Raw genomic sequence first — 10,530 nt, forward strand, 5'->3', positions numbered from 1 at the left:
AGAATGACGGCCTACCGGGCGCGTCAAAATGCAGTGAGGTTCTCTCTCACGGAACCGGAGGTGAAGATGGATGGACTGCTTTTCAGAAGGTCAGTGTTACAGAAAGAGCTGAATTTTCGTCCAGATCAAATAGACTATTTGTTTGTTTATCCTGGGGGCAGAGTTTTTGAGGTGATTTTTACAACGTTTATGCACTTTGAAAACTGCCTGAAACGCTTTAAGGAGAAAAAGAATGTTGAACCCTTAAATAAATTCAGTATGTCAGCGCTAATACACATCCCAAGTATTATTCGACTTGGTGGTGCGCAGGGAAATGTTTACTATGTAGGACAGCCCAAAACATGCCGCAAGTGCAACGCTGAGGGGCATTTTGGAAGGGACTGTCCTGAAGTATATTGTACCAAATGCCGAACCACTGGGCATGAAGTTACGCACTGTATTGAGGATAAATCCTGCAATTTATGTGGCTCTAAGGAGCACGTGTTTAAAAACTGCCCCTCTTCTTACGCTTTTAAGACTAAGGCTGCCCAGAGTGAGGGTCCTCTGCCTCCACCACGTGTCAGAAGTCATTCACATGTAGAGTTAGAGGCTGAGGAAGCAGAACTTTTGCGTCTTGGTCTAGAGGAAGAGCGTTTTGATTTTTCAACTGGCATGTCTCAGTCTGAAAGAGAGGCTGAAGTGAATAAAGGGAATGAAGTCATGGGCTCTCCTGATACTCCAACCCTGCTGATAGATGGAAAACAGACTGCCTCTGGTTTTCTTTCTCAGAAGCTCCCTGGCCAAACTACTTCACAGCTACCAGCCTCTCCTGCTAACATTGCGGCTGCCCCTGGGGATGGTGAATCTCTAGCGCAGCAACCCGCCACCTCCATCAATAAGAATAATGACAAGCAGATAATACCTGTCTCAAATACAGCCAATAACCCAAGTATTGGGGATCCTGGACTCTCTCGCAGCACTGCCACAGCGAAAGGAAACTGGCTTTTACATCCTAATAGACAGGGAGATGCTTTACAGAATGCTACTAATATGGGTCCCTCACTGCCCAATGAGGGTCTGCTTTCTGATTGTCTCAATCAGGTTATGACAAAAGCGCAGTCGTCTCACCTGTCATCACCTCCGCTAAATGACAACATCAATGTTCTCCCTAAGGAACAAAGGATCAACAGGAATAAATCTGTCTGTCATCAACCCTCCTCCCATTTCGCAATCCTGTAACAAACCTGATGGTTCTGGAGTACCAGAGTCTTCAACTCATGAAGGCAATAGCCTATATGCTACCCCCGATCTCTTTCTTGCACAGAGTCAGGATGCTAACTCCTCAACCCGATCTACTCCGATATGTAATGTTGATAGAATTCCTGACAGTTCTGATTGTGCACCTACCCTCACTCGTAATCATGAGTCTCCAATTCCAGCCAGTGATGCTTTGGCAGAGATTGACTATGCTTGTAAAGCTGTAGAACTTTCTTCTTTTTCTGATTCTGTTGTCACTGGTATGGTTGTTGAGTGGGGTAAAGATGACATTCCAGCTGACGAAATTGAAGTGGCCATGGATTTTTCATCCTCTTTAAAAAGGAAAGATAAAGAAGGTGATGATGTAGTCTGGAGTGGACAGCAGTGACTCTAAAGAGTTTGCTCATTCGGATGTCCAAGGACCTGTCAAATCTATGACAAACATGGATAATACCTTTATTCAAGTAAAGAAGAAACAGAGCAAAAAGAAAAGTAAGAAAATAGACTCACATAAGATTCGACAATGTATGTAGGGGCAGATTTATGAGGCCCGTTGCGCCATCGGAATGTCACTTTTTGTGACGTTCCGTGGCGCAGAAGCCTGCGTGATATTTATCAGGCAGCACTGAGCCACTTTTTTTGGCTTAATGCTGCCTCATAAATATCAGTCCCTTTAACGCAGTGTTCTGCGTTAAAGGGGCGTACAATGGGTGTTGCTGGGGGCGTTCCCAGCAACATCCATCGCCTTTTGACACTGCCCCAGATTTACGAGAAATCGTAAATCTGAGGCAGCGCCAAAAGCTTACGCCTCCCCAGGGGAGGCGTAAGGGAGGCGCAACGGGGAGAAATATCTTTATTTCTCCTTGTTTTTCCTTTTTCTATGTGTGCTGCATTCTGCAGCACCCACACAAAGAGGAAAAACCTCTTGTGATTATTTTTGTATAGAAAGGTTTCCCTTCCTGCACAAAAATATTCATCCCCGCAACGCAGGCCCCCTTGCACCATGGTGCAGAGGTGCCTGCGTTGGCGCAGGCAGCCGATTGTGCGCCGGCGCAGGGGAAAAGGACAGGAATGCGCCGCATTTTATAGATACGGCACATCCCTGCCCTTTTCTTTTGCCGTAGGGAAGCGCAGCAGGAAGGCCTGCTGCGCTTCCCTACGGCAAAACCTCATAAATCTGCCCCATAGTTTTTTTTTACTTTTCTCTGATGCTCTTTTTAGGCAGCATCAATGTCAGATGTTTAGGTAATGCTATTAAGTGTGGTTCAGTTTTTGATTTCTTAAGGCATCAAAATATTGACATCTTTTTACAGGAATGTGCTATACCAGAGGCTACAAAAGACAAACTTTTACAGGACAGATGGGGCTGTGGGCAATCTGTTTGGTCTGGCTGCAATTTAGATAGGAATGCAGGCATTGGTATACTTTTCCGTGACTCCACTTTTAACATTCAGAAAGTTAATCATATGGCTAAAGGCAGAGTGTTATGTGTAGATGGAGCGTGGAATGGCTATGATATACGCCTTATTAATGTATATTGCCCCACATCACTGACTTATAGAAATATTATTCTGAATTTACTGCCCCAACTCTTGTTGTGTAACAAAAATGTTTTTATTGGTGGGGATTTCAACTGTTTACTCCATGCCAATGACAGAGTTTCTCACTCTACTATTCAATTAGATAGTAGTTCAAAGTTGCTTTTGAATTTAATAACAGATTTTAACTTACAGGATGCATACAGGGTCCTTCACCCAAATGACCCAGGTTTCACTTGGTCTAGTCTTAACTCTTCTACCATGTCCAGGATTGATTTCATATTTACCAACTCTTTAGACAAGATTACATCAGCTGTAACTATACCTGTTTTCTTTTCTGACCATAAGTTGCTAAAGGTTGGTCTTTCTCTTTCTGCAGTCCCGCAGCGCGGGAAAGTCTTATGGAAACTCAACATAATTCTATTGGAAGACAAGTCTATTTGTCAGAAGTTTGTTTCCCTTTATAAAAACTGGCAGTCTCTTCAGATTTTATTCCCTTCATGTTCTGATTGGTGGGAGGATATTAAAGCCCGTACCAAATCCTTCTTTATCCGAGAAGGAATCAGACTAGCTAGGAAAAGAAGGCACAAAATACAGTCTACAAATACAGTTACAAAATCTCTCCCGCCTGTTAGATCTGGGTTTTAATGTACAAACTGAATTCCTCTCATGTAAACAGAAACTTTCCTCACTTTGGGGCATATCAACAAGGGCTTTATCTCTGCTTTTTTGGCTTTAAAAGCCAAAAAAGCAGAGATAAAACTAGCACCCTATCAACAACAGGGTGCTAACATGCAAATTGGCATGTTAGCACCCTTTTACTCCACGCTTCCCCTTGCATCTCTAATGAGATGCAAAGGAGGCGTTCCAGAGTAAAATAATAGGAGAAATGTCGCTAAGCGACATTTCTCCTATTATCAAGAATATCGCTAACCCTGTTAGAGACAAAAAAAGCAGCGCTGACCTCGGTTAACGCTGCTTTTTGAAGTCTGGTATTTTTCTGACTTAGCCATGATATCCTATGGAAGGAGGATATCATGGCTAAGTTTGTCTGTCCCTATCAACAATCTAACGTGAGATTATCGCTGGGTTTCCAGCGATAAGCTCACGTTAGCCACTTAGCGTGAGGATCTTTATCGCTATTGAGATAAGCGTTGCTAATAGCACGCTATCTCAGCGATAAAAATCCACGCTAGCCGGCGATAATTATCCTAGCGCTAAGTGCGCTTAGCGATAATTATCGCCGGTTGTTGTTGATATGCCCCTTTATTCAGAGTATACTGAAGGGTTAATTGTTCGCAGCAGAGCAATTTTGTTTTTAAGAAAATGAAAAATGTTCCCGTTTCTTTTTCTTAAAGGCTAAGTGATAAGTCTGGGGGTAGAATTTTAGACTCTGTCTCTGACTCTGCAGGCACCATGCACACCTCTACAGATGGGATTAGGAAAAGTATTTTTGACTTCTATAGGGACTTGGATGCTAGGAACTCCTGTGATGAGGCTACAGCCAACTTTTTGCTCCAACATTTACAGTCTCCCCTTTTTGAAGAAGATAAAGCTGACATGGAAAGTGATATTCTTTTGGATGACATTGAGAGGGCTTTGCGTAGTCTGCCTAAGGGGAGAGCACCAGGATCTGATGGTCTCCCTGTTGAGTTTTATGCAACTTTTTGGGATATTATTGGCCCAGACCTTCTACAGGTATATTTGCACTCTTTCAGTTTTGGCTCCCCCCCAACTCACTTCGTGGTGGAAGTATCAAACTCCTTTATAAAAAGAAAGGAAACAGACATGATTTGAAAAATTGGCGCCCAATTAGACTATTAAATGCTGATTTAAAGATATTGTCCAAAACTTTGTTTTTCAAACTCAGACCTGTGATTTCGACAGTTGTTGCTTCTGATCAAACCTGTGGTGTTCCTGGCCGTAAAATCCAGGATAACTTATGCTTGTTCAGAGATTTATTATATTATGTAAAAGAGCGTGGTCTATCGCTCTGTCTATTAAGTTTGGACCAAGAGAAAGCCTTTGACAAATTGAACCACTCTTTTCTCTTTAAGGTCCTAAAGAAAATGAACTTTGGGGAAAATTTCTGTTCATGGATTAACCTTTTGTACAATGATTGTTACAGTAGTGTGTTGGTTAACGGGAACCTCACTGACCCTTTTCCAATTGACTCTGGGGTACGACAGGGCTGCCCTTTGTCTCTGCTCCTGTTTATTTTGGCAATTGAACCTTTCTTGGCCACTATAAGAAATAATACAATTGTCAAGGGTATCCCTCTCCCGGGTGGAATGGGTTGCACAGCTGTCTTATCTGCTTATATGGATGATGTTTCTGTTTTCTGTACTAGCAATGCCTCTATTCGCCAAGTTTTATGGTTGTGTAACCGTTTTTCCCTTGCAGCTGCAGCCAAAGTTAATCTCACTAAAAGTGAATGTTTATATATTCAATGGAAAGAACCCATTATTGATTGGGGCCTTAATGTTGTACAAGATCGCATCAAGTTACTTAGGCTTTTCCTTGGGGAAGGTGACATTACTCATAACTGGAATGACTGCATGACTAAAGTTAAACAGAAAATGTCTTTTTGGCGTTTGAGATCGCTTTCCCTGTCTGGGAAAATACTTGTATCTAAAGCTGAATTGCTCTCTAGTCTCCTTTATGTTGCCATGATTTTCCCTATGCCCCGTTCCTGTCTGACTTTGCTTCAAAGATGGATTTTCCAGTTTATCTGGGATGGTAAACATGAAAAAGTGGCACGTGCTAAAATGTCTCAACCTATTTTGCAGGGTGGTAAGAATGCTCCCGACATTGGACCTCGCCTTTATTCAGTTTTTATTAATAATTTGATCAAAGGGAGTACCTGTCCAAATATAGAGGAAAGAAAATGGACTTAATTTTGTAGATTTTGGCTAAGCTTTACAGTCTGTAGGATTTGGAGAAAGGTTGTCTCCAACAATACTCCACACTCAGAATCCTGCTCTTTTGTTTATCATTTTGCTAAGAATTATATCAAGAAACACAACCTGGGCCAGATTCCTATTGACTTGGTGTCACCAAAATTAATCCAAAAAGTAATTGGCGATCACTCCTTGATTCCTGTTGTTGGGTTTTCACCTAAAATATCTAAAGAAATAATGGCCAATGTTTCTGCTTAATATTTGTCTAATATCCATCGTGATCTTGCATGGTCGGTGGTACAAGGTTGTTTACCTTTACGGCTGTTTTTACATCAGAGGAGAATGTCTAGGTCCCCTTTTTGTGTTAGGAAAGGGTGTCTCCAAGATGAATCTACAGAACACTTATTCTGGAGCTGTATGATAGCGCAGGCCGTTTGGAGTTTGGCTAAGAAATGGCTTTCCCGCCTTAATAATGATGTTGTTCTCACTAAGGAGATTGTTCTTTTTGGCATAATGAGATCAAGCTTCCCTGCCATAAATTTTGGATTGTTGTTAATTGCATGAACCCCTTCTGTGCCCATGACGAGCTGGACTCGTCATGGGCCGCAGTTGCGCTGTGCCCATGACGAGTCCAGCTCGTCATGAACCCCGCCCGCTAATGCAACGCCCGGCACAGGGCGGGGAAAGGGCGTGGCACACAAGGGGTTAAAGAGGCGCTTTGGAAGGCACGTAACCTCCTCCTATTTAAAGGAATAGATCTTTCGCCACCTGTTTATGCTCTTGGTCGCTCTTTGGTTCAAGACTATTTATGTAAAGATATAATTGAATTTGGGAAACAAACCACATACTCTGATTGGGTATGGGATGACAAATAAGATTCATGTAATATCTTCTGAATCTCGTCATTTTGATCTCTGTTATATTAACCTCACTGAATATGACCACTCTCTGGATATTGTCTTAAGAAGCTGCTTTTATAACGCCTTAATTGCTTTAATTAGCATATAAGTTAATTTTCTTAACTGAACTCTGATGACAACATTTGATATGTACACCTTTGTGCGGAATTTGCACTGCGTGCAGTCTTCACATGGTTTATTGTTGTGCAACCTGTTCAAGGACTGGCTAACTTGTAATGTCCATTTATACTAATAAAGGTTGTTGAAACTTTAAAAAAAAAAAAAAAGGTTCTCCCAGGGTGAGGCTCATCCATTGCACTTCGGATGTGCTGACCCCTGCGATGTCCCCAAATGCGGGATACTCGACTGCATAATTTCTGGTAGTGGGGGACTGCGTTTGCGCTTTCCACCTGGTCTCTGGTTTCAAGAAAGACAAAAAGGAAAAAAAAATAAAAAGGAGCCTGGAGCACCCTTTCTCGTCTTCTGTGGTCTTTCTAGGGTGCTGCGGCTGGATTGGAGGGGGGCGTGGGCAAGAGGGAATCGCATGCTAAGTGCTGAGCATGGGGAATGATGGGATAGTTGCAGCCTCCCACTCTGGGGACCTATCCAGAGACAGGGCAGTAGGCCCTGGCCAGGTGACATGTCTGCTCCTTTCCATCGCCCCCCCTTGGGCTGGGGCCAGGCTGCCTGCCTCTTGCCTCGCCCTAGCCTTCCCGGGCCAAGACTCTGGCTGAGGACCCCAGGCCTTGGCCCGGTGAGGGTTCTGCAGCGTTCGGGAAGACGTGAGGGGCTTGGGGCGAGAACCCCTGCTCGCTTGCAGGCCTGTTTGTCCTTGGCTTTCAGCCACAAGCATAGCCAGGCAACAGGTCACTGCATACCTTTAGAGGGGGCCTCAGTGGCAGCTCTTAGGCTTCAAAAGCCCCAAATCTCTGCTTCTGGGCCCAAAGTCGGCATGGCAATCGTCCTTCTGTGAGTGCTGTAGCCCTGGCTTTCCCCCCGTGTGAGCAAGGTGCAGCATAGCGAAAGCAGGGCCCTGATTGGCGCTGCCGGTGGGCGTGGACATGCAAATTTTGCTGGCCGGCCGAGGCCTGTGGGAAGCTGCTGTGGGTAGCTGCGCGCTTTCCAAAGTGGGCACAGGGGCCTTGGCTGGTCACCTTGCGCCCCACAATGCCCATGCTCTGCCTCGCCCGGCCTCAGGCCTTGCCTGTGTGGATGCCACCCTCGCTCTGCGGGGAGATGCCCAGCGGCCTGCCCTCGCCCTGTCCCCTTCCAACTCATACTTACCTGGCAGGAGAGACACCATGATCACGAAGGTGCCGGCTTCTTTGGAGCTCCGGTGTCTGAAGATTCCATTCTCCTCTGCTGACCTTCTTTTCTTGTCAGCTGTGTGCTTCCAGATTCTTCGATTCTGAGGAAAGCCCGCCAAAACAAGGGAAACCCTTCCTGACAGGGTTTCCAGTCAGAATGACGGCCTACCGGGTGCGTCGAAATGCAGTGAGGTTCTCTCACAGAACCGGAGGTGAAGATGGATGGACTGCTTTTCAGCAAGTCAGTGTTACAGAAAGAGCTGAATTTTCGTCCAGATCAAATAGACTATTTGTTTGTTTATCCTGGGGGCAGAGTTTTTGAGGTGATTTTTACAGCGTTTATGCACTTTGAAAATTGCCTGAAACGCTTTAAGGAGAAAAAGAATGTTGAACCTTTAAATAAATTCAGTATGTCAGCGCTAACAGAGCCCCAGAAAAGATGGGTGAATATATCCATGTTTAGTGAATACATTCAAAGTGCTGATATTATAACTTGGCTTAATCAGTTCTGTGTGGTTTCTCACGGCGCTAGAGTCAGGGTTGCTGATGGGGTGAAGACTGGCTATTTTAAGGCCTATGTTACTCTAAAAAGGAACCCCGCAACTGAAGAACTAATACACATCCCAAGTATTATTCGACTTGGTGGTGCGCAGGGAAATGTTTTCTATGTGGGACAGCCCAAAACATGCCGCAAGTGCAACACTGAGGGGCATTTTGGAAGGGACTGTCCAGAAGTATATTGTACCAAATGCCAAACCACTGGGCATGAAGCTGCGCACTGTATTGAAAAATCCTGCAATTTATGTGGCTCTAAGGAGCACGTGTTTAAAAACTGCCCCTCTTCCTACGCTTTTAAGACTAAGGCTGCCCAGAGTGAGGGTCCTCTGCCTCCACCACGTGTCAGAAGTCATTCACATGTAGAGTTACAGGCTGAGGAAGCAGAACTTTTGCGTCTTGGTCTAGAGGAAGAGCGTTTTGATTTTTCAACTGGCATGTCTCAGTCTGAAAGAGAGGCTGAAGTGAATAAAGTCATGGGCTCTCCTGATACTCCAACCCTGCCGATAGATGGAAAACAGACTGCCTCTGGTTTTCTTTCTCAGAAGGTCCCTGGCCAAACTACTTCACAGCTACCAGCCTCTCCTGCTAACATTGCGGCTGCCCCTGGGGATGGTGAATCTCTAGCGCAGCAACCCGCCACCTCCATCAAAAAGAATAATGACAAGCAGATAATACCTGTCTCGAATACAGCCAATAACCCAAGTATTGGGGATCCTGGACTCTCTCGCAGCACTGCCACCGCGAAAGGAAACTGGCTTTTACATCCTAATAGACAGGGAGATGCTTTACAGAATGCTACCAATATGGGTCCCTCACTGCCCAATGAGGGTCTGCTTTCTGATTTTCTCAATCAGGTTATGACAAAAGCGCAGTCGTCTCACCTGTCATCACCTCCGCTAAATGACAACATCAATGTTCTCCCTAAGGAACAAAGGATCAACAGGAATAAATCTGTGTCTGTCATCAACCCTCCTCCCATTTCGCAATCCTGTAACAAACCTGATGGTTCTGGAGTACCAGAGTCTTCAACTCATGAAGGCAACAGCCTATATGCTACCCCCGATCTCTTTCTTGCACAAAGTCAGGATGCTAACTCCTCAACCCTATCTACTCCGATATGTAATGTTGATAGAATTCCTGACAGTTCTGATTGTGCACCTACCCTCACTCATAATCATGAGTCTTCAATTCCAGCCAGTGATGCTTTGGCAGAGATTGACTATGCTTGTAAAGCTGTAGAACTTTCTTCTTTTTCTGATTGTTGTTGCTGGTATGGTTGTTGAGTGGGGTAAAGATGACATTCCAGCTGACGAAATTGAAATGGCAATGGATTTTTCATCTTCTTTAAAAAGGAAAGATAAAGAAGGTGATGATGTAGAGTCTGGAGTGGACAGCAGTGACTCTAAAGAGTTTGCTCATTCGGATGTCCAAGGACCTGTCAAATCTATGACAAACATGGATAATACCTTTATTCAAGTAAAGAAGAAACAGAGCAAAAAGAAAAGTAAGAAAATAGACTCACATAAGATTCGACAATTTATATAGTTTTTTTACTTTTCTCTGATGCTCTTTTTAGGCAGCATCAATGTCAGATGTTTAGGTAATGCTATTAAGTGTGGTTCAGTTTTTGATTTCTTAAGGCATCAAAATATTGACATTATCTTTTTACAGGAATGTGCTATACCAGAGGCTACAAAAGAAACTTTTACAGGACAGATGGGGCTGTGGGCAATCTGTTTGGTCTGGCTGCAATTTAGATAGGAATGCAGGCATTGGTACCGTGACTCCACTTTTAACATTCAGAAAGTTAATCATATGGCTAAAGGCAGAGTGTTATGTGTAGCTGGAGCGTGGAATGGCTATGATATACGCCTTATTAATGTATATTGCCCCACATCACTGACTTCTAGAAATGATATTCTGAATTTACTGCTCCAACTCTTGTTGTGTAACAAAAATGTTTTTATTGGTGGGGATTTCAACTGTTTACTCCATGCCAATGACAGAGTTTCTCTCTCTACTATTCGATTAGATAGTAGTTCAAAGTTGCTTTTGAATTTAATAACCGATTTTAACTTACAGGATGCATACA

General features: G+C 43.9%; 1 long non-coding RNA gene and 1 other non-coding gene across 2 annotated transcripts in view; one reads left to right on the forward strand and one right to left on the reverse strand.

The window, feature by feature from the left end:
* Positions 1-10,530, reverse strand: part of LOC146865305 (uncharacterized) — a 227,929-nt gene that overhangs the window by 63,817 nt on the left and 153,582 nt on the right. The window lies entirely within an intron of this gene.
* On the forward strand, positions 6,820-6,985 carry LOC146865306 (U1 spliceosomal RNA). Its single transcript, XR_014977459.1, has one exon. It is a non-coding gene; the product is annotated as a U1 spliceosomal RNA (small nuclear RNA).

Source organism: Triturus cristatus, chromosome 2_1, assembly GCF_964204655.1.
Source record: "Triturus cristatus chromosome 2_1, aTriCri1.1, whole genome shotgun sequence".
In the NCBI taxonomy this organism is placed as follows: domain Eukaryota; kingdom Metazoa; phylum Chordata; class Amphibia; order Caudata; family Salamandridae; genus Triturus; species Triturus cristatus.